A 22,794-nucleotide genomic window follows, 5' to 3' on the forward strand; every position below is an offset into this window, starting at 1 on the left:
GGGAGGAGGCTGCTTCTGACCTTGGGGTGCAGAGGAAACCAAGGCCCGGGGTGGGAGGAGACGGTTCCGGGGTCATCCATCGTCCAGGTGGGGATACTTAGGCATGGAGGGGGGAAGAAGACTCGCTGCTCCAGGGTACCTCCCGCGGCTAGTAAGCCTTAGGGCATGCTGGGAGTGTCCAGGTGCGCAGGCGCGGCTTGCTGCTTTGGGAGTCTGGTGAGTGGGCTGGGGAAGAGCTGACTGTGCGCAGCTTCCCCTCCCCCCTTCTTCTTTAAGGTTCACCTCCCTTCACCTTCGCGGAGGACCCGGTTGGGGCCAGGTCCCGTGGCAGGGCCGGGGGTGGGGGTGCGCGTGCAAGAGGGGGGCGCCAGAGAGCCGTGCGGAATGGAGTAGCACCGCGGGGGTGCGAGGCACGGAATGGTGGTTGCGCGTGGGCAGGTGTACAGCTGCGGGGGGGAGGGGAGAGGGGGGCTGCAGCTCTGAGCGATTTCACCCGCGTGGGCAGAGATAGATGGGGGAGGGGTCCGTACATCCTTGAGGCGGGGGAGGGGAGAGGGCTGCTGAGTGTATCTGGGGAAGCCCAACTGATTCCCCCCCAAGCAATGACCCACAATTTTTGCGTGGACTTCTCCCGGGGTCCAGTGTGCACTTGAGAAAAGGGGAAGGTTTCTGTAGCTTGATCCCCCGTTTGCCTCAGTTTCCTCCTGTGTAGAAGAGGGTGGGAGCAGCCCCTGCCCCTTCCCCTCTCTATGAGATCCCTTCGGTAAAGCACTGAGCACATTCAGCTCGGGTGGAAATTTCATCCAGGCCTCCATTTGGCTGGAGAACAGTTGGGGTGGAGGGGGGCGTTACTCAGGTTCTCACTGTCCAGCTCTGCCTCTTGAACTCTTCTGTCCCCACCGTCCTGGGCCTTGGTCAGCATTTCTGGGGCCTTTGGGGAGCACTCCTCCCTGCAGACTTGGGAGGTGGGGGCCTGACATAACGCATGGAGAAACTGAGGCAGTCAGGGACAAAGGGCTTGGGCGGAGTCAAACTAGCCTTCCAAGGAGGCTGGTGAAGGGTTTTCAATCTTGAATCGCACGTGGCTCGTGCCTCTAGGCTGTCCCCCCAAAAAAGTGAGCAGGAGACCTTAGTGTCCAGTGATGGGGTCCTAGGAGGATCTGCCTACCCCCACAGGTGAGTTGTCTCTACCTCCTTTTCTCTGAGATCTCTTGGCCTCCTCCTGGGGGGCAGCCGCCCCCCGCTGTCCCCGCCCCCAGAGCTCCGTCTGTCCCTCACTGTGGGCAGCTCCGCATCCTCCCCGGGCAGAGGAGCCTCAGGCCCGTCCTCCCTGTCTGAGCTCCCTCTCCCTCCCCAGCCCGGCGGGCAGAGCACCCAAGGCCGGAACCAGGCAGATGGCCCTTGGCAGCCGGAGCCCCTCGTGCCAGGTGAGTGCAGTCCCTCCCCGGAGCTGAGCAGCATCAGTGCAGGGGGAGTCCAAGAGAGCCCCAGGAGTTTCCTCCTGTCAGAGGGAGGGGGCCCTGGCAGGGCTGGCCACAGGGCAGGAATCACCCTTCTGGTGCTGCCCTTTTCCTGCCCCCTCAGGCCACACGGCTGCTCCCAGGGCTCTCTTGAGTCCCTTTCCTTTGCCTGGTCTCAGGTTCCATCAAGGAGCACTGAGAATGTGGCTCCCGGGTGCCAAGCACTGTGCCTACCCCTAGGGGGAGGTGAGGGAAAGTTAAAAAAGTAATAGTGCCTGCCCTCCATGAGCTATCAGTCGAGTTTAGAACAAACATCTCATCAGCTGTGTCCACACTTGCTCTGTATAGTGCAGATGAGAAGCACTCTCAGAGGGAAGGCTCCACCAATCTGGGGGCTAGGGAAGTCTCTTTTTTTCAGAAGCTGAGATGGGAAGGAGGCCAGGAGGCCCAGGGGAGACAGGACATTCCCAGGGTGAGAGAAGGCTCTGGATACTAGAGTTATGGGATGGAAGGTCTTAGTCAAGGCTCAGCCAGACTCCAGTGTCCCTGGGTCCAGGAGGAGGAGGGGAAGGTGGGAGAAGCCTGGCCCGACTTTGGGGGCCAGTTCTGTGGTGTCTGCCATGCCCCAGAGCCATAGAAATAGGGTCTCCTTTGATCCTGTTGTGAGAATTGTCAGCGTCACACTGGGGACACACTGAGAAAAGGAGTGCAGGACCCCGCCGGAGACTAAACTGGGCTTATTTGTCCACTCAGGAGGCTGACATTTTCCATGAGTGGCTGAGGGACATGTGTGTGTCCCACTTCAACAGATGATACAGACACAGTCTCTCCTCCTGAATCACACGACACTCTTAACTCAGCTAGGTTTCTTCTTGTAGCCAGAGGCACAAAGAAGTTCCAGTTAGGGTGAGATCCAGTTAGAGCACAGAGAAAGGAAAAGGGAAATTATTCAGGAAAGAAAAAAATTGTGGGTTTATGTCAGCGTTAGAAAGATCTGTTACAGAGGTTTTTTTCATAGCCGCACAGACCTGTCCAAGGACAACCATAGCTGCTTGAGTAGTCCCTGGAGTGACTCAACATTTGCCAAGTGCTTTATCAGCCAGAACAATTGGCCTGGAAATGAGTCCATGAGTATTCTTAAAGGGATTGGCAGAAGAAATATAATGAAGGTGACATTGAGTGTATTGACATTGACCACAGCCAGTGTAGAATCTAGTGGACTTACTTATTTTTGCTTGAACATTGAGAAAAGCTCCATTTGCTGGCTGAGAGCCTCAGTGGGATGTGTTGGGGGACGTGAGGGCACTTGGTGCGATTGTGTTTCCCCAAGTTCAAGGAGGAAGCAGATTGGGAGGGGGTGACCTAAAGGTGGCCAGACAGCAGCACTGGGAGGGATGGTGAGGGTTGGTGCCACTGAGAAGTCTCCCTAGTCAGGAGAGCAGGGCCTCTGTATGGGCTAAGAGCTGGCGGAAGGAGTCATAGCATGAAGGGGGCCCCCAAAACCACTTCTGGTTCTTCGAAGAGAAGTCAAGGAGTAGGCTGCCTGACCTCTCTGACCTCCGGGCTCAGACCTACCTGGGGAGTGCAAGCACAGCCCTGCTTTTCTGAGAGACAGTTATGTCAAAGCTTCTGCTGGGAAGAAAAGTCCCAGGAAAGTTTGCTCAGAACTTGTGGAAACTAGAAAAGGCTCTTGTGACTTCCTGAGTGTGTCCAAGAGGCCAGTTTTGCCTCAGTCTTGAGGCTCCAGGCTCCTCCACTTTCTCCACTCACATTCATGGCCAATATAAGACTTTGACAGTAGACTCTTGTCAACTAGTAGAAATGGCTCTTGGGAAAATTAAGAATCTGGAAGACATACCATCTCTCACTGTAAATCTAGTTTTATGGAACTGACGTTGTTCTAAACTAAATTATATTGTTTTATTGAGAGTCCCATGTGTTCTCTTCTAAGGATACTGGGTTTTTGACCTTCTACAAGTAAATCATCTCTTAATGAAAAATACCCTAAAAATTGGCCATTAAGGTAATACTTTTTGGATTAGAATGACTCTATTCTGTTATCTGAGGGCAATCAGTCTAGAGTGTCATATTGCTAAGTGGTTAAATGATTTTCTTTTTACAGGATTCAGAACTGATTTCAACTGAATTTCATTTGATTGCCAATAAGTTTATGGAATTTATTGGATTATGATTCTAATGTTCTTTTATTGTGCTAGATGGTCACTTAAAAATAATTCCTTGAATCTGATCCAGTGATGTTCTTAGGAAAGCAGATTCTCTTTTAACACTTTTTTTTTTTTTTTTTTTTGAGGCTGCCCAGCCTCAAAATCCACTTTTTTTGAGTTACTTGCCCAGGGTCATACAGCTAGAAAATGTTAAGTGTCTGAGACCAGATTTGAACTTGGGTCCTCCTGAGGTCAAGGCTGGTGCTCTAGCCACTGCGCCCCCTAGCTGCCCCCAGCAAATTCTCTTTTAATCAAGATGTTCTGAAATCATGATTTACAGTATTGGAATATTTATTAAGCAATGTTTACAAATCGATGCATGCAATTAGGTTGATTATGCTTCACAGTTAATAGTAATAATAACAACTTTCTATGGGAGATGAACAAAGGTGAATATTAGTTTTATTTTTAAGAAGTTCTTTGGCCTTTAGCAGGTAGTTGCCTTGGGACAAGACCGGGTGTTAAAAACTTTAACAACCTTGACTCTGTATCTAACGCATGCAAGGAAGTGGTGTAGGAAAATTCTGCAATTCAACTTGATAAGTCATCTATGCTACTTGCTCATTTGAGTCAATTGATTCAACTGAGGCTTTATTAAAAATTGAACCTTTTCCTTGAAAAGAGTTGATATTACAGATCTTGGAATGGGGAAAACAAGAGAATGTCTCTTCCTTAATTGTTCAAAAATTCAGTAATAGAACAGAAGCCAAAAGTGAAATATACATTACAAATAGAAGATACGATGTTTTAAAGAAAATCAAAATGACAAAAAAAGTGAGGATTTTTTTTCTGCAAAAAAGAGAATTGCTCCAAAAGAAAAAAAAAAAAAAAAAAAAGGAACTGAAGAAGCCACTCCTCTGAATTCTGCTGAAATTCTATTGTTAATGTAAGAATGGAGAATGCTTGACATGGCTGGAAGCAGTCTCATAGTAGTCCATCATGGATATCTTGGGAGTAATATAGCTTTAGGATACTTCTCTTTCTTTCTTCTAGTTAAGAATATTTCAGACTTTCAGTAAATTTACCAAATCTTTTTTTTTTTCCCCTTCTTTCCTAAGTGATCAATCTTCAGGTTCTGTTGACATGAATATATAAAGTCCTTGTCATCTTCTCCCAAACTCTTCATAGAATTTCCTTAATATGTCACTTATGACACTTCTGATGGGGAGGAATGTCCCCTCCTCTCTTTCTCTTATACACATTCTCGTACCTCACTGATATGTCACCAACACTTTCCCTCCTTTTATCAGGGCAAGCATTGTACATAGTAAGAAACCTTTACAAGCTTTTAGTATTCCAACATGATTCTTACTTTAAACAGAAAACGCTTTTCTCAGAATCCCATGGGACTCTTAATGCCTGGTTACAAAGTGTTGGCTGTGAGAGTCATAAAGGTCATATGACTTTTAGGAAATCCCATCTCTGCTTCTTTTCCTTCTCTGGGTTGGTAAGGGTTGGAATAGTTAAATTCTGGAGTCTCAGCTCAAAATGTTATGACTTTTGGTGGTTTAGGAGTTGGTGACCTTCAAGGATGTGACGGTGGACTTCTCTGAGGAGGAGTGGGGGCTCTTAGACCCTTCTCAGAAGGAGCTCTACAAGGAGGTCATGCTAGACAATGTCTAGAATCTACTGTCCCTGGGTAAGGACCATTTCCTGTCTTTTCTTGGTTTTAGTTGTCAGGCCAAAATGAGCACAAATAGTAAAGAATGAGACCAGAATCTGGTGCATCTCAGCCTTAGAGGCTGTAGGGAGTGCATAGTCCTCTGGGTGCTTCAAGTCTTGTTCTTGCCTGGTAGCCTTTTCAAATTGAATCCTTTCCCTCCAGCTCAACAGCTGGAGTGATAGATGATCTAGATTAATTGTCAGAGGAAGAACATAAAGTTTAAAAAGCATTACCTATTTCAAAGAGACATGTCAGAGGGTCATAAGGCCCAAAAGAGTTCTTGGAAGAATTTCTAAAAGCTTTTTAAAAAACCTAAGGAGAGATTAAGGAAAAATTAAAGGAACAAAAGAAGAGAAATACAAAGAATTCAAGAAAATTATGAAAAGAAACTTTGAAGAAAATGAAGATTAAAAAAAAAAGAAATCCACAAACTTAAGAAAATAACATTTCCAAAACTAGAATTAGACAAGAAGAAGCTGTGTTTATTGCAGGATACCAACAAATACTAAAAGTCCTCTGTGACCAATATTATTGAATATTTTATTGAAAGTTCTTGAGTAGTAGTAAACGAAGAAAGATAGAATAGTTGAAATGACATGATAGATGAAATTAAAATATGTCTTTTTGCTGATGATATGTTATTTCTATGGAAAATCCCAAAGACTCAATTAAAAGTTTGTTAAAACAATAAGTTTAGTAAAATAGCAGGATGTAAATCAGACCTATATAATATAGCAACATCCTTATATATCACCAACAAAACCTTACAAGAAAATATAGTAAGACTACCTATTTAAAATAACTGTAGCCAGTATAAAATACCTGAGAGTATACCTGCCAAAACAAAACCAGGAAGTACATGAACATAAATATAAAAAATCTTTTATCCAAATAAAATCTGATTTCGGTAATTGAATAGATTATAATTGTTCGTGCATAAGCAGGGCCAATATAATAAGCATGACAATTTTAACTAAATTTAGTTTGTCTTCTCAATTCTCATTCAAATTACCAAAAATTGTTTTTATTGAAATAAAGAAAAAAGCATGTACCGGGAAGATGAAAAGGTCAAGAATATGAAAGGAACGAATGAAAAATAATTCAGTGGGAAAATATTTAGCAAAATCAGATCATAAAGTGCATTATAACTCAGTCATTATCAAAAGTCTTGAGAACTGGCTAAGAAATAGAAACTTAGATCAGTGAAACAGAATAGACATACATTTTATAGTCATAAACAAATATATTTGACAAATGTCAATAATGATTTTATTTTGGGGGATAAGAAGTCATTATTTGGTAAAAATTCTTGAGGAAACTTGAAAGAATGGCAAAAAAAGGGTATAGACCAATGAAGATTAGGTCAAAATAGATATACTACCTAGATCTAAAGGGAAGTATTACAAGAAAATTTGAAAAACATGAAATATATTAGGTATTATATTTATGGATAGGTGTATTATATAGGAATAAATAAGGGAGAGAGAAGAGAGTGAAGTGAATATGAATAATTTTGTTTATACTAGATTAAAAATGTTTTGGACAAATAAAAAGACCAGAAGTAAAGAAGAAAATTTAAAAAAAATAGCTATTTCTTGGATAAAGTTCTATTAAATTTAAAAAGATCTTTGTAAAATCAAAAAGAATATAAGTTGTTTACCTGTTGATAAAATGTTTAAGGATGTGGACAGACAGTTTTCCAATGAAGAAATCCAAACAATTTAAAGTCATATGAAAAAAGTGCTCTAAGTCCTTACTACTCATTGTTAAGAAATACAAATAAAACAATCTTGATGTCAAATGTGCTAAAATAATTGTAAGCAAAGGTGATAATGGTATATTTTTTCCTTTTAAAAAATTTTCCTCCTACTTATATTAAAAGCAATATATATATATATATATATACACACACATATATATATATATATATATATATATATATATATATATATTTTTTTTTTTTGTTTGTTTGTTTGTTTGTTTCACAGGCACATTTATTTTTTACATATTTCCATATGAATCATATTAGGGGAGAAAAATCAAAAGGGGAAAAAACCAAAATAAAACAAAACTGAATGTAGCATGTGTTGATATAGTCTTCACAGTACTCTCTGTGGATGTGGATAGTTTTTCCATCTAAAGTTTATTAGGTTTGCCTTTCATCACTGAACCTCTAAGAAGAATCAAGTTTATTTTAGTTGATCCTCGCAAAATCTTGCTGTTTCTGTGTACAATGTTTTCCTGGTTCTACTTGTTTCACCCAGTATCAGTTCACCCAGTTTGTGAATCTTTCCAATCCTTTCTCAGCTCAGTCTGTTTATCATTTTTCATCAAACCATAATATTCTGTTATATTTGTATATCTTTTTTTTTTTGGATTTTCATTCAGGAGGTAATCAGAGGATTCTTTCAATGGCTATTATATCCTTTGGTTCTAGGATATCAGGGCAGTTTTCTTGATGATATCTTGAAAGACATTGTATACACTCTTTTTTTCATCATGGTATTCAGGTAGTCCAATAATTTTTAGATTGTCTCTCCTGAATCTGTTTTCCAGGATAGTTGTTTTTCCATTGAGGTATTTTACCTTTTCTGTTTTTTCCTTTCTTTTCTTTTGGTTTTGTTTGACTGATTATTGATGTCTCATTGAGTTATTCAATTCCATTTGTTCAATTTGAATTTTTAGTGAATTATTTTCTTCAGTTAGCTTTTTTATCTCCTTTTGAATTTGGCTCATTGAACTTTTAAATGATTTGTTTTGTTCATTGGAGTTTTCTTTTCTATTTCACCAATTCCATTTTTGAGGACATTGTTCTCATTTCCATTTCACCAATGCTGTCTTTCCAGGAATTGTTTTCTTTTTCCATCTTGCCAAATCTATTTTGAAAGGAGTTGTTTTCTTCAGATAATTTCTGTTTCTTTAGCCAGTCCTCAATCGATGGGCATCTACTCATTTTCCTATTCTTTGCCACACAAAAAGAGGTTCTACAAATATCTTTGCACATGTGGGTTTTTTTTCCTTGTTTATGATTTCTTTGGTATACAGACCCAGTGGTGTTACTGCTAAATCACAGGATATGCAAAGTTTTATATCCCTTTGGGCCTAATCCCAAATTGCTCTTCAGAATGGGTACATCTGGTCACAACTCCACCAACAGTGTATTAATATCCCACTTTTCCCTGATCCCTTCCAACATTCCTCATTATCATGTCCTATCGAGGTGATATGGTAGGTGTGAGGTGGTAATACCCATGGCCTCCTGAGAGTGCTACAGAAGTGTTCAGTCCATCTTTCCAGGATCCTATTGGTATCACTAATCAATGTGACTTCATCAGCACTGAGTAGTTCAGCTTCATTGTATTAGGTCTTTGAGCCATAAATAGCTTTCAGTCAGTCAGCATAAACCTGAATTTTTTGGTGGTCTCTTACTGAGCCCAGAATTCTGGATCTCTCCCACGTTTTGTTTGTACCTAGCTTTTTGTGGAGTTAAATGCTGGCTTCTTAAACGATTAAAGCAACTTACTTGCAGGTCTTTTAGAGTTCTGAGTTTTTGTTATATACTATCTGTATTTTTCTACCATTTGCAACAGACCAGTTTGGAAATTTCCAAGTGTTGTGGCCCAGTTGTGTAACTGAGGTACTGTACAACAAATCTCTGAAAGCTGCCCAGTCTCTTTCAGCTGAAATATTGCAAATCCTGTTGTCTCTACATTGGAAGTAAACTGTTCTCCCTTGGAGAATCACATATTGAATCTGGCTGTTATCTTGCCCTGTGGCTGCCCCTTCTGTTGAAGGTCCAGTACTCTGAGGTGTCTATCTCTAGGTCACTTTCACATCCTATAGGTTTCTACTCCTTACAGAGACAAAGTCTATTAAATGCCAGTTTTGGGTACAAGAATATATCCATGAAGTTTTATTCTATTGAGGTTAGTAAAGAGAAGGGCATGAGCTAAGTCTTAAGTCCTCATTGCTTTTGCTTTTAATTATGTGTGTATTCTTTTTTGTGCCTTTTTGTTTGATCATTCATTTTCTTCAGATGTGGAGCCCAAGTTTGAAAGGAATAAGATGACTAGGAAGCTGGGACTTTTGGTGGAAGAATGTGACCTGCAAATATTCATGAAGGATGGTCCCTGTGCCTTGACTTTGAGGGAAATCCATGACTCTGACATCCAAGTAGATAACTCAAAGACTGACTGTGAATTGGATGAAATTAGAAAGAGATTCAGACAATCTTCTTTCCTAAATCGTTACAAGAAAATGAATTCAGGGAATAACTTTCTTCTGGATAGTGAATATCAGAAATGTTTTCCTGAACAGGTAGAGCTTTTTCATTTCCAGGAGAAGCCTGCTGAAATCCTAATGAATCCACATAATCAAAGGGAAAAGGCCTTCAGCAAGAGTTCAGACCTTATTACATATCAGAAAAATGATACTGGAGAAATGTTTTGTGTGGGTAGTCAAGTTGGGCAGGCCTTCAGTCAAAAGTTGAAACTCATTATTCAGCAGCAAATTCACATAAGAAAGCAACCTGATGAGTATAATGAATGTGAAGCAATCTCATCCCATCATTCATCTCTTCCTTACCAGTCTAAAGTTGACCCTAGAATGAAAAAACCTTCATTTGGTGAGTATGGGAAAGCCTGTGGTTGGAACACAGACCTTGATAGATCTCAGAAGATTCATACTGGAGAGCTGTATAAATGTAATGAATATGGGAAGATCTTCACACAGCCATTCTTTCTAGCTATACATAAGGGAATCCATACTGGAGAGAAACCCTTTGAATGTAATCAGTGTGGAAAAGCTTTCAAATCCAGTTTCAGTCTTACTCAACATCAGAGCATCCATACAGGAGAAAAACCATGTATTTGTAATCAATGTGGAAAGGCTTTCAGATACAATTACAAGCTTGATGAACATCAGAGAATCCACACTGGAGAAAAACTTTATAAATGTAATCAATGTGGAAAGACTTTTCGACTCAGTTCCATTCTTGCTTATCATCAGAGAATCCACACTGGAGAGAAATCTTATAAATGTACTCAATGTGGAAAAGCTTTTATTAACAGTTTCATTCTTGCTAAACATCAGAACATTCACCCCAGAGAGAAACCTTTTGAATGTTATCAATGTGGAAAAGCTTTCACAAAGAAGTACCTTCTTGGTTATCATCAGAGAATGCATACTGGAGAGAAACCTTTTGAATGTAATCAATGTGGAAAGACTTTCAGGTTCAATCACAGGCTTGCAGAACATCAGAGAATCCACACTGGAGAAAAACCTTTTGAATGTAATCAATGTGGAAAAAGCTTTTACATGAAAGGGAGATTTTAATAAACATCAGAATATCCACACTGGAGAAAAACCTTATACATGTGTTCAATGTGGAAAGGCTTTTCGACTCAGTTCCATTCTTGCTCATCATAAGAGAATCCATAGTGGAAAGAAACCTTTTGAATGTGATCAATGTGGAAAAGCTTATATGAAGAGGTGCCTTCTTGTTGAACATCAGAGAATCCACACTGGAAAGAAATCTTTTGAATGTAATCAGTGAGGAAAAGCTTTTATATGCAAGGCTTATCTTACTGAACATCAGAGAATCCATAGTGGAGACAAACCCTATAAATGTAATCAATGTGGAAAGGCTTTTACACACTGAACGTCAGGGAGTCCACACTGGGTAAAAACCCTATAAATGTAATCAATGTGAAAAGGCTTTTATATATAGTCGCAAGCTTGCTGAACATCAGAGAATCCACACTGGAGAGAAACCTTTTGAATGTAATCACTGTGGAAAAACTTTTACACGCAAGGCACATCTTACTGAACACCAGAGAACCCACACTGGAAAGAAGTCTTTTGAATGTATTCAGTGTGGGAAAGCTTTTATACAGAAGGGAAATCTTGTTGAACATCAGAGAATCCACATACAAAGAAAAGTTTTGAATGCAATTAATAAGGAAAGGATTTCACACAAATGTCCTTTCCAGCTGCACATCAGAAAATATACACTGGAGAGAAACTTTGTAAATGAAATCAATGTGGTTAGGCATTCAGTTATAAATCCAGGATTGGTAAACATCAGAGAATCCACACTCAGGAGAAAAATTGTGATTATAATCAATGTGAAATGAATTTCACAAAAACTTCCCATTTGGCTGTATATGAGATGATCCATACTGGAAAGAAACCTTTTGATTCTAATCAATGTAGAAGGACTTTCAGATAGAGGTGTCATCTTATTAAACATCAGAGAATCCAAACTGAAGGGAAACATTTTGAATGCAGTCAGTATGGAATAATTTCACTCTGAGCTCCAATCCTGTTAAATATTAGACAATCCACACTGGAGCCAAGCCTCATGAATGCAGTGAATATAGCACAGCTTTTGTCATTCTGCACCTATTTAAGAGAAGAGGGCCTCCACCTGAGGGAGACCTTATGCACATGACAACGTGGAAATAACTTCCAGCACCATAATTTCTTGTTTCCCACCTCAGAGTTCATGTAAGACAAAATCTGATCATTGTTGTGCCCCTCAGGCAATCATGCCTGCTTCGTCTGTGCATAGTTTGCAGGAATCCATGTCATTCTGACCTGGCTCTAAGCCTTCATTAGAGAATGCCTACAGGAAGTTCTAGGAATATATGTGCTTGAAATGGATGGGAACAGATTTGCAGGAGTGATAAAGCTTTCAAGGTGGATAGGATGAGAGACAGTTGGTCTAAGAATGTTACAATTTCTCCTTAAACCCAAATTTCACATAGTCCTTTCATACCCTGAATGATTTATAAGCTTTTTGTTTTCCTTTTTGTTTCCTTGGCAGCCTTGTGACTAGAGAGCTTAAAAGAGCATGTTTAGGGATAATAAAGTGTCTTGACTGCTGGCTTAGATGTCTTTTTCGTTTCTTGCTTTTGTGGTGTCTGTGAGAAGTGATACAGGCGGTCTGTCATTGGCATTCCACAAACAGGCACCCTAATGTAGGTCAAAGGCAACTTTAAGCAACCACTTTCAGGGACATTTCAGGGATTTCTAAGAATTCAGGTCACCACGGAGACCAGCCCCAGCAAAAATAATAATAATAATAATAATTCAAAAGCAGCACGGAAGTGATGGGTATGTTTATTCTGCATTTTTTCTCTCTCTTTTATTTTTACTCATTAGTTTACATGATGGGACAAGCCATAATTAAGTCACCCTATGGAGATATTTATGAAAAAGTTTTTAAAGTTCTTGTAAGAGAAAAGCAAATTACAGAGTTCCTGGATGTGGTTCAACAAATTTCTCCTTCATTTCCATCTGAAGGAATTTGAGATTTATCCCAATGGAAAGTTGTAGGAGAACAATTACCTGAACACACAAAGTGGGGTCAGATAATTTTCCCATTCATTGTTTTCCCTGTATAACATTTTTAAATTGTGCATGGCTGATCCCACTTGCTTCTGAGAAGTTAAACAAATTCAGACAGATCCTGATGAATTGCCTTCCTTAGGAGAGGAAGCTCAAATTCAAATAGACTTTGATGAATCTTTACACATCAAAGAGGAGCCACCAGTCCCCTGCCCCGACCCAGAGCAGCAACAGCTTCCTCCTTGGGGTGAGAATGGCAGCAGCCCAAATAGCAACCTAATACTCTTCTGCAAAAGCTGTTACAGACCCACTTGGAGAGATTCCCTTCCAGTGGATTCTCTTTGAGAATTTCCTGGTTACTGAAGTTCCAGATCCCAACGACTCAGGACAAACCAGGTGGGATTATACCCTTTTGCCCATGAATGTCCTTAAGGAATTAAAGGCTGCATCCAAGGATTATGGCCCCATATCTGCTTGTGTAAGGAGTCTTTTAGAGCAAGTTCAGCATTCTCTCTTTCCTCCACATAATTGGTGAACTCTGGCTTGTGATGGCCAAGAGCCAGGGGATTTCCTGACTTGGTCCATGGCTTTTGGGGAACAGTGTAGACTTCAGGTAGTAGATAACCAGACCCACAATATAAATATAACCCAGGAACAATTAGCAGGGACCGGTCAATATGGTTAGTTAGGAAAATAATTGCATTATACTATGCAAGCATATGAACAAGTTGCTATTTGTGCCTTAAGAACTTGGCAAAAAATTTCCCCTGCAAAAGAAAGAAATGTGTCCTTTACACAGATCCAACAAGGACCTACTGGGACTTTTAGTGATTTTCTGGCTTTTGTGGTCTCCATGAGAGTGAATACAACTGGCCTGTCATAAGTGTCATGGATAAGAAAAGATGCTCAAATGGAATTCTGAGATTTTTTCTTATGGGAGAGATCAACCTGAGGAGCAGATCCCTGGGCACTCAGTGGGAGGAGACTTTCAACCAGACATCATCTCTTACTTTCTCTCTGAGGATTCATTGAAAAGTCTTAGAAATAGGTTCATGTGGCTGTGCTTTTCCCTGGAGGAGAGTGATCAGCAGGCAACCTTATTGCTAGTGGAAAGAAGATGGATAAAAGCCATGCTTGTAGGAAGGGCTTCTCCTAGAGCTAATACTTGACTATCCTCAAGAGCAATCCTGCTGGAGATGAAACTTGGGGATCTCATTCATAAGAGAAAGCCTCCTTCTGCAGCACAGCCTTCATTAGACTTTCAACAGAATGAAACATTCATGAAATAGCCCAAATTTCCATCCTGTTGTGAGGGAGGGAATCAATAAAACAGCGTATAGGAGAAACTGAGGCAGAGTTCTGAGCCCAAACCCTTTATTAAAGGAGTCTTGTTCTCCCCTAACCAAGTAGACCCCAGACCTGGTTCTCCCATCTGAGGTGCTCCTTCTTTCTTGGCTCTGTTATAGAAATACAAATATCCTATCAATAGAACAGCATTTCATTGGTTACTGTAAAATGCCATGGTTAAAATATGGATACCATCAGGGCTAGAGAGTTTCAGGATGGCCAGTGCAGGAGATCTATCCACTTATTAAATGGTCATAAGCTGGATGATGTCCCCCCCAAATAAGAAATTTAAAATTTCATATTAGAATTATAAGCTCACTCAAATCTAACAGGCCTCAGCTTCCAAATTATGGGAACTTGACCGTTCCATGAACTCTGTATATTTTTGACACTAGATACTAGGAACTAGCCATTCCTAGAGATGTTCATGCTCCAGAGAGGAGTGGCTCCCTCCCTGAGCATAGGCAATTAATAAAGAACTGTCAAGATACAGACGATATGGAACGAGTCAACTAGTGAAAACCTCCTGTACCCCGCACCCGCACAGATGTATGTGCCAAACCCTTATATAATTTTTTGGCAAAAATCCTTCTTTGTCTAAAGACCTATAAAAAGTCAGTGCCCCATATTATGACTGAGTCTCATCCGTGGGGAGGACGCTTTGCCCGGAAAAATCTTTACACAACTCAAGTTGAGAAGGCTAAAAAAGAGGGGCTCCCAGCCATTTGATGATCTTGCGGGTTCCCTTGAGTTGGTGATGTATTCTCTTCCTCTATCTGCTATAATTGTCATATTGTTAATTGTTCTTATTTCTATTTGTTTTTTTTTTATCCAAATCTAAACTATCTATACCTTGTCTTATTTGATTAAAACTTTTTACTTTTACTTTTTAACTGAGCTTGAGAGCGTCATTTATAGGAGCGAATCCGAACTTTCCTTTAATATCACAATACACCCCCCTTGGCTTGGACCAGAGAAGTTGGGGCCTTTCAGTGATCAGGAGATGGATGAACCATTCCTGGGGTTGGGCAAGTGCAGATCTGCACATCCCCAAGAACATTTCAGGGAGGACTTGGGAGCTTTCCACTGTGCCAGGTTGGCATGTGGGGAAACAGGATAGAGAAAGTTCTTGTCATTCTCATGATAATGAAGTTATGGAAGTCGGCCTCGTGCCTGTTATGGAAATAGTTTTCTATTATACAAGCATGAAGACTGTCCAAAACCTCTAATAGAAGGTCCATTCCTGTATGATTCATAAAATGTTGAATTACTCATTCTTGTCCTATTAAATGACTATTAAATATTACTAAATGAAAAAATCAGTAACAATCCTTGTCTACTATAAAATCATAATGGACTGATTAATACTGATTCAGGATTGAGTGGTGGTGCCCAGTAAGTCAGCTTTCTCACTCTGTGTAAAACTCAGTAGATATGATTTTTCTTTCAAATCCTAGTGTTTGTCATCACTCCTCAATCGTTCTTGATGTTCGCAGACTGTGATTTTTTTCAGCCATTCCCCAATTACTTTTTTGTTCACGTTGTTTTCTGTGGTTTTGGGCACAAAATATCCTTGTAAAAATGCTTTGCTAAGTGGACATACATTTCTGTAATCCATCTTTCCGCCACTCAGTGGCACCTTGGATTAAATGTTGTGTTTGGAACCATAAGGCCTGAATTCCAATTCCTTCTCTGACCCTTCCTGGCTGAACATTGTATATAGGCCTATCATGTGACCTGATCCTGCCTGAGTTTCCCCATCTGTAGAATGGGGAGAACAAGGGCATCTGCTTCCAAGTTTGAGGTGAAGATTACAGTGAACAATAATTATAAAATATACTATCGGCTTTGGGGGCTCCCCCCAGCCTCACTGCAGCCCTTTCCAACAGATGAGAGTTAGGAAGCTGGGGTATGATGACCCTGGCTCTTGATTATTTGCCATAAATGGTTTTAAATGGATTCTTTCTGGTTTTTGATTTTATCTTGTTTTTCCAAAACTCATGACAGGATAATTCCTTCCCCTGCCCCCCCAAAAGATCAGATGGGCATTCTTTTTGGAGGAGCACTTGACTTCTCCAATGCTTCTTAAAAATAATCATTCCAAATACTGTATAATGCATTGTGACAGGGTTATTTGCCTCTAGAAAACTTGTCCTGCTTGATAAAAGTCCAGATCAGTCCAGATGTGGGAGAGGAATATGGGATGGGGGAATTACTAGTATTGTTATACATGGAAATGATGTAACCTTTCCTAAAAAAAAAAAAAAAAAAAAACCAAAACCCTTTGCATCTTCTGCCTTTTTTTGTGTAATTGCCCAAGCATAACTTGCCCTCTGCTCCCAACATAGATGCAAAGAAATGCAGGAGTAGAGGATAACAAATTGAGATCAGACTTTGTCTGAATCAGACCAAAAGTTCTATCCTGAACTGACAGGAGTCCAAAGTGGGATCAGAGAGAGCTTGAAGAGCAGAGCTCTCATCCCTGGGAGTTGGGTTTAAAGGGAAGAGAAACTTATCTCCCTTTCCTGGAGGTGGAGACAGAGTGGAGATCATAACAGGCTGAAGGCTAGTCACCTAAAGAGCCTGCAGGTCAGAACAAAGTCCTCTCTTTAAGCAGACACTTGGGTTCTCTGCTCCCTGGCTGTTCCTCAGGACTAGAAGCAGGCTTAATGGGGACAGAGAACCCCAGCAGAGAAATCTATCTTTAGGGGTTTGCAGAGATAACAGGCTTTCTGTCTGCATAAAGCAAAGGGGGGGGGGCTTCTGGATCTCCCAAATTGGGATAGGATTTTAATCAAAAGGCAATGCTTGAGGGAGGAAGTCCTGGTGGTCCCTTTTGTAGCTGCTTCAACCAACCGATTTCCAGTGGCTCAGGCAGTGCATGGCAGAAAAGTCACAGAAAACCACGCCTGTGTCCCAGATACACAGGACAGACCCATGTCACTCCCCGTTGACGTGAATAGGGTTGACTTTTTCCACGGATATCACATCAAGGCTAAGGTACATTTTTCAAAATGGCTCTAAATTTTTCTAATCTCAGTCACACTGCCAGAGAATAGCAGCTACATCTCAGTCAGGGGCATCAGTGGCTAAATGTTCTTACAGTCTGAAAGATTTAGAGCCCTTATACAAACATTTCCAATAAGATGTTTCAGTAGCAGGCAGATGACTGGGCCAAATCTGCAGCCCTGATGAACAAGAGTCATTTCAGATAGAAAATGGGAACATTGAATATTTGCAATTCTACTCTTGGTTTTTAATGGTCACGGTCAGCTTAAAGTTCCCTCACTCTGAATAAAGAGATTTGCTATAAGAGAAAAAAGCAAGGGCAGGATGCAGCATCCTTAGCTGTTTGATTTCAGGTGGGAAAAGCATGTGTGAATTCCTCCCCCTTGTCAGCTCAGAAATAGATGGGAACCATTCCTATAGAAAGGAACAGGATATAGGGGGACCAAGTTAGAGGGCTCTGACCTCAGGGAGAGCTCAAAAAGTCATCCTCCAGACTTCTGTGACCCAGATGAACAAACCTCCACCTTCTGAAGTTCAGAGGCCTTTCTCCAGGGTAGCAGGCTTTCCTGATTTATAGGTCCTCATCCACACTGGGGTGAAATAATATTATAGTCTCAGAAATGCTCTCAAATTGTCCAATCCCATGTCAGGGGCTCCCGGCCTAGGAGGCCTCAACTGGATGGCTTTCTTTTCACAGGCAGATAAACTTAGGGACAAGGACTGGCACTCCCCCAGCACTGGGCAGAGGGTACAAAGACAACCCTGCTTTGGGCCTTTTAAGAAAGCTACAGATCCCACAGTTAAACATCAAGGTCATGACACACTAAGGACATGGATTTGCTGGATGGATTTTGAGATAAGCATTTTCAGAAAATTTGCAGTTAGCCAGAAATCTCCCCAACTCCTTGACTCAAAGATATTTTGATTTGGTAAAATTTGACAGCCTCAATATAAACTATCTCTTATAATCCTTCCAAGATTTGATTTTCCTTTTCATTTTTTTTACTGACAGGATGGTAAAATAGAGCTTGAGAGTTGGCTTAATTTGCTAGTAATTGATGTGGACATATTTGGATTAGGCTTTGTTAAAAATTACATTAATTTCCCCCCCTATTCATCACCCCTGTGTAAGAGACAAAAGACAAAAAAAGAGTACACAATTTAACAAGTACACAATTAAGGAAAATAATTCCCTACTATATGGGAGCCACTCATTTTCTTGTCACCTTTACCCATCTGAAAATCTTTCTATTAATGATTTGGATTAATGATTATAATCAATTTTAAAAATTATATATACTAATAACCAGCAATCCTTCGTGTTAAAAGTGACTTATCATAGCTTTGAACTAAATCTAATATAGCCATTTTTTATGTGATACTGAGAGAACCAGTATTTGCTTTTCAGACCTGAGGCCTTTAAGACTGAAACCTGGTGCAAATGTGTATCCCAATCAGCTGACACCCTTTTAATTTGAGATGCATCACTTGCTTTTGTGATGAAAATTGGTCATTTACATTTTTGTGTTCCTTTCCATCCCTGGTCTGGGGAAGAGCTGTTCTACTCCCCATAAATGTATTATCCTGGATTTCCTCTCATTGCTTTGAAGTGACATTTTCTAAGTCAGGTATTCATCAGGAGTTAATCCTGCTCTACTGTATGATCCTTACTTACAGTTGTCTATATCTACTTTCTCTTGGATTTTCTATTGGACCTGTATCCCAAAGAGATCATAAAAAGGGGGAAAGGGCCCACATGTGCAAAAATATTTATAGCAGCCCTTTTTTGTACTGGTAAGGAACTGGAAACTGAGGGGCTGTCCCTCAGTTGGGGAATGGAGGAATAATTTATGGTATATGAATGTAAAGGAATATTATTGTTCTGTAAGAAATGCCTATAAGGTAGATTTCGACTGCATAATTGGTTGTCAATTGTGAAACAGCTAAAGAGGCTTTCTCCTATCATGTATGTGCTCTCAAGCTGGGGCCTGAAAGACCAGTTTTTGATTCTAATCACGTCCCTGATTTTTCCTCTTCTAGCAAGTTTCTATAATCAGAGCGAGTGATCAATAAAAGCCATTAAAACAGCTCCGTATGTAAGATCTTTCAGTTTGTGTCCTAAATAAGTAGGAAAATGAACATTTGCCCTAGTCAATCTGTCTGATGCTAGTTGCATAAATCTGTATGAAATAAGGTCTTTAAAGTTTACCCTGAATGATGACTGAACTCTATGCTCCTTTCCCTCTTGAAGTAATGCTCAGCAAGATTACTTTTTTGGGGGAAAGCCTTTCCATATTGATTACATTCAAAAAATTACATTCAAAAGCTTTCACTCCAGAGTGGATTCTCTGATGTTAAACAAGATGATTCCTTTGTGTGAAAGCTTTTTCACACTGATTACATTCAAAAGGATATGAAGAGACAATTGTCAGATGAAGAAATTAAAGCCTTCCATACTCATATGAAGAAATATTCTAAAACACTTTTGATTAGAGAAACTCAAATTAAAGCAACTTTGAGGTACTACTTCACACTTCTCAGATTGGCTACAATGATAGGAAAAGATAATAACAAATGTTGGGGGGGATGTGGGAAAACTAGGATAATGATAAGTTGTTTGTGGAGCTGTGAAACGATCCAAGGACACCGGAGAGCAATTTAAAACTCTGCCCAAAGGGCTATCAAACTGTGCATTCCCTTTGATTCAGCAATGGCACTATTGGGTGTGTATCAAAAAGAAATCATAAAAGAGGGAAAAGATTCACATGTGGAAAAACATTTATAGCATAACAAAAAATTTTTTTTGTTGTTGTGGCAAAGAACTGGAAAATCACTAGAAGCCCATGAATTGAGGAATGGCCAAATTAAGAGAGAACAGATCAAGATAAAAAATTAAAGAATAATTGGATTGCCTAAAAGTTGTGACCAAAAAAAGGAACCTTGACATAATAATGCAAGAAATAATCCAAGAAAACTGTCCTGGAGTGATAGAACAGGAGGGGAAAATAGAAATAGTAAAAATCCACTACTCATCATCTCAGAGAGATCCTATGTGGAAAACATATGGGAACATTATTGCCAAATTATGGAACTTCCCAGATCAAAGAGAAAAGTTTGCAAGAAACAAGAAAAAAAAAATTCAAATACACTGGAGCTAGAATTAGAATTGTATAGGAATTGTCAGCAGCCACAATAAAAGACCACAGGTCCTGGAATCATTTCTACTGACAATCAAAAGAACTTGGCCTGGAGCCAAAAATATCATATTCAGCAAAATTATCTGTAATAGTGAGAAAAAAGTGGTTACGGTAAACATAGTAATTATATCATATAAATGAGGTGCAGAGAAAGGATACAGAGGCATTAGTGGAAGCAGAAGGGATCATAGTTCTGAAAACCTATTCACATTGGGAATGGAATAAACAACACTGCATATATATCACGAAAGGTATAGCACCCTGTAAAATCTATAAAGAAACAATGGAGTAGAGATGGGCAGAAAGGAAAGCAAAGGATGAGGGAAGACAAGGGAAGATCCATGAGTGGGGTGAGGTTAAGTAATAGCAAAGAAAGTTAGAAGCAGAATTAAAGCAAAGGGTAAGCAGGGTTAAGAAAGATATGTATGTGTGTATATATGGGGAGGCAGCATGTGTTTATATATATATATATATATAACCTTTCTTAAGTATAGCTAGGTTGGGAGGGAGGTTGGGGATGTATATACATACACATATATAGACACACATACATTCTTGAACTGCTATTTCTTTTTATATATTTTGAATCTTTCCCGTTGTTCTGCTAGGCACATGACAATGTACTGTTTTGTTTTGTTTCATTTCTGGTTTTTTTTGCTATTCTGTTTTTTAAAAGTAAAATAATTTTTAAAAAATTACTAGCTATGAGATCCTAGATAAGTCACTTAAACCCAACTGCCTCTCCAAAAAAAAAAAAAAAAAAAAAAAAAAAAAAAGTATATATATAACCTAAAAATAAATAAAACAAAATCTCCATCAAGGAGAAAGGAATTTTTAAAAGATAAAAAGAACTTTGGAATTGATAAAGAACTTTAGAAGTGATTGCATGAAATGGCAATCTTTAGCAAAAGACCCCCCCAGAATGGCATGCCCTGATAAGAAAAAATGCTATGCCCTCTTTATAAAAGAATGTAAATGGCTCAAAAGTTTCTTTGATAAAAGCCTCGATTTTCAACTATATAGGGAATTAGGCCTATCAGAGTTATAAATATTTGAGTCAATCTCTAATTCACAAGTGGTCAAAGGACATGAAAGGGCAGCTTTCAAAAAAAAAAAAAAAAAAAGGAATTCCTACTATAGGAATACATGAAAAAAATTTCTAAATCACTACCAACTGCAGAAATGCAAATTAAAACAAATCAGAGCTACAATATACCTTTCAAGTTTGGTGATATGAAAAAAGGAAGGGAAATAAAGGTTGGAGGAAATGTGGAAAAACTGGGATATTAATGCATTGTTGGTGAAACAACATGTTGGTAGAGCTGTGAACTAACTGTCCACCTTCTGGAGAACAATTCAGTACTATGTCCAAACGCGGAAGAGATTCAAGGATAGCAAAATAGATTGTAGAGGCCAGGAGGAAGAATCCATTCCAGGTTTTGAATCTTACAGTAACTTCACTCACCAAAACTCCCTTTTCTTATTGAAATAGCAGAGACTGCTTGTCAATAAAGTAAATTAATAATCTAGCGACAGAAGCAAAACACAAACATTACTCTTTGGATTAAAGGTAAACCTTTGAATTTAGGACAGGAAAAAAAGCCCACAATAGAACGACATTTGAGAGAAAGATACTTGAGACAATGGTATAATAAACTTTACCCTGCTGTATATATATATATATATATATATATATATATATATATATATATATATATTTGTCTATAATCCAGACTTCTCTGCCTGGCCCTAGTATGTTTCCACACGCTTAATTCACTACAGGAGCTAGACTCATATTGATTACATTACAAAAGTTTTACAAAAACAAAAGCAATTCACTATGGTTTAGAAAAAAAATCAAGAAAATAGGGGAGAAGGGGCAATTTATAACAATTGCTTTGATAAAATCCTCAATTCTCATATATTGGGAACTGGATCAAAGTCATTCTCCAAATGATACGTAGTCAAAAGACACAAAAAGGTAGTTTTCTGAACAAATGACTTCCATCTATTGAATTATTAAAATAGCTCTAAATCACTTGTGATTAGAAAAATGCAAATTAAAACAAATCTGATCTACATCATACCTATCAAAGGAAAACCTATGAAAGGAAAAAAAAAGGGAATATAACAAATGTTGGAGGAAATGTGGGAAAACTGAGATATTAATGCATTGTTGGTGAAACAACATTGTTGCTGAACTGACCTACCATTTGGGAGAACAATTTGGAACTCCCCAAAGAGTAATCAAATTGCAAAACCACTGACTCAGCAATACCCTTGATGAGCCTGTATCCAAAGACCACCAAAGGAAAAGGAAAAGAACAATATTTATTTATAGATGTATTTTTTGGAGTGTCAAAGAATTAGAAATTAAGGAGATATGGATCAGCAGGAGAATAACTGAGCTACTGAGGGTATTTGACAGTGATGGCATAATATTCTACTATAAGACACGAAGAGCAGGATAATTTCAGAAAAGCCTTGAAAGACTGATATGAATTGAAGAATAAACTGGGCAGAGGCAGGAAATCACTGTACAG

General features: G+C 39.5%; 1 pseudogene; it reads left to right on the top strand.

The window, feature by feature from the left end:
- The first annotated feature begins 587 nt into the window (after positions 1-587).
- On the top strand, positions 588-15,918 carry LOC141565040 (uncharacterized; annotated as a pseudogene).
- Positions 15,919-22,794: the final 6,876 nt, after the last annotated feature.

Source organism: Sminthopsis crassicaudata, chromosome 3, assembly GCF_048593235.1.
Source record: "Sminthopsis crassicaudata isolate SCR6 chromosome 3, ASM4859323v1, whole genome shotgun sequence".
In the NCBI taxonomy this organism is placed as follows: Eukaryota; Metazoa; Chordata; class Mammalia; order Dasyuromorphia; family Dasyuridae; genus Sminthopsis; species Sminthopsis crassicaudata.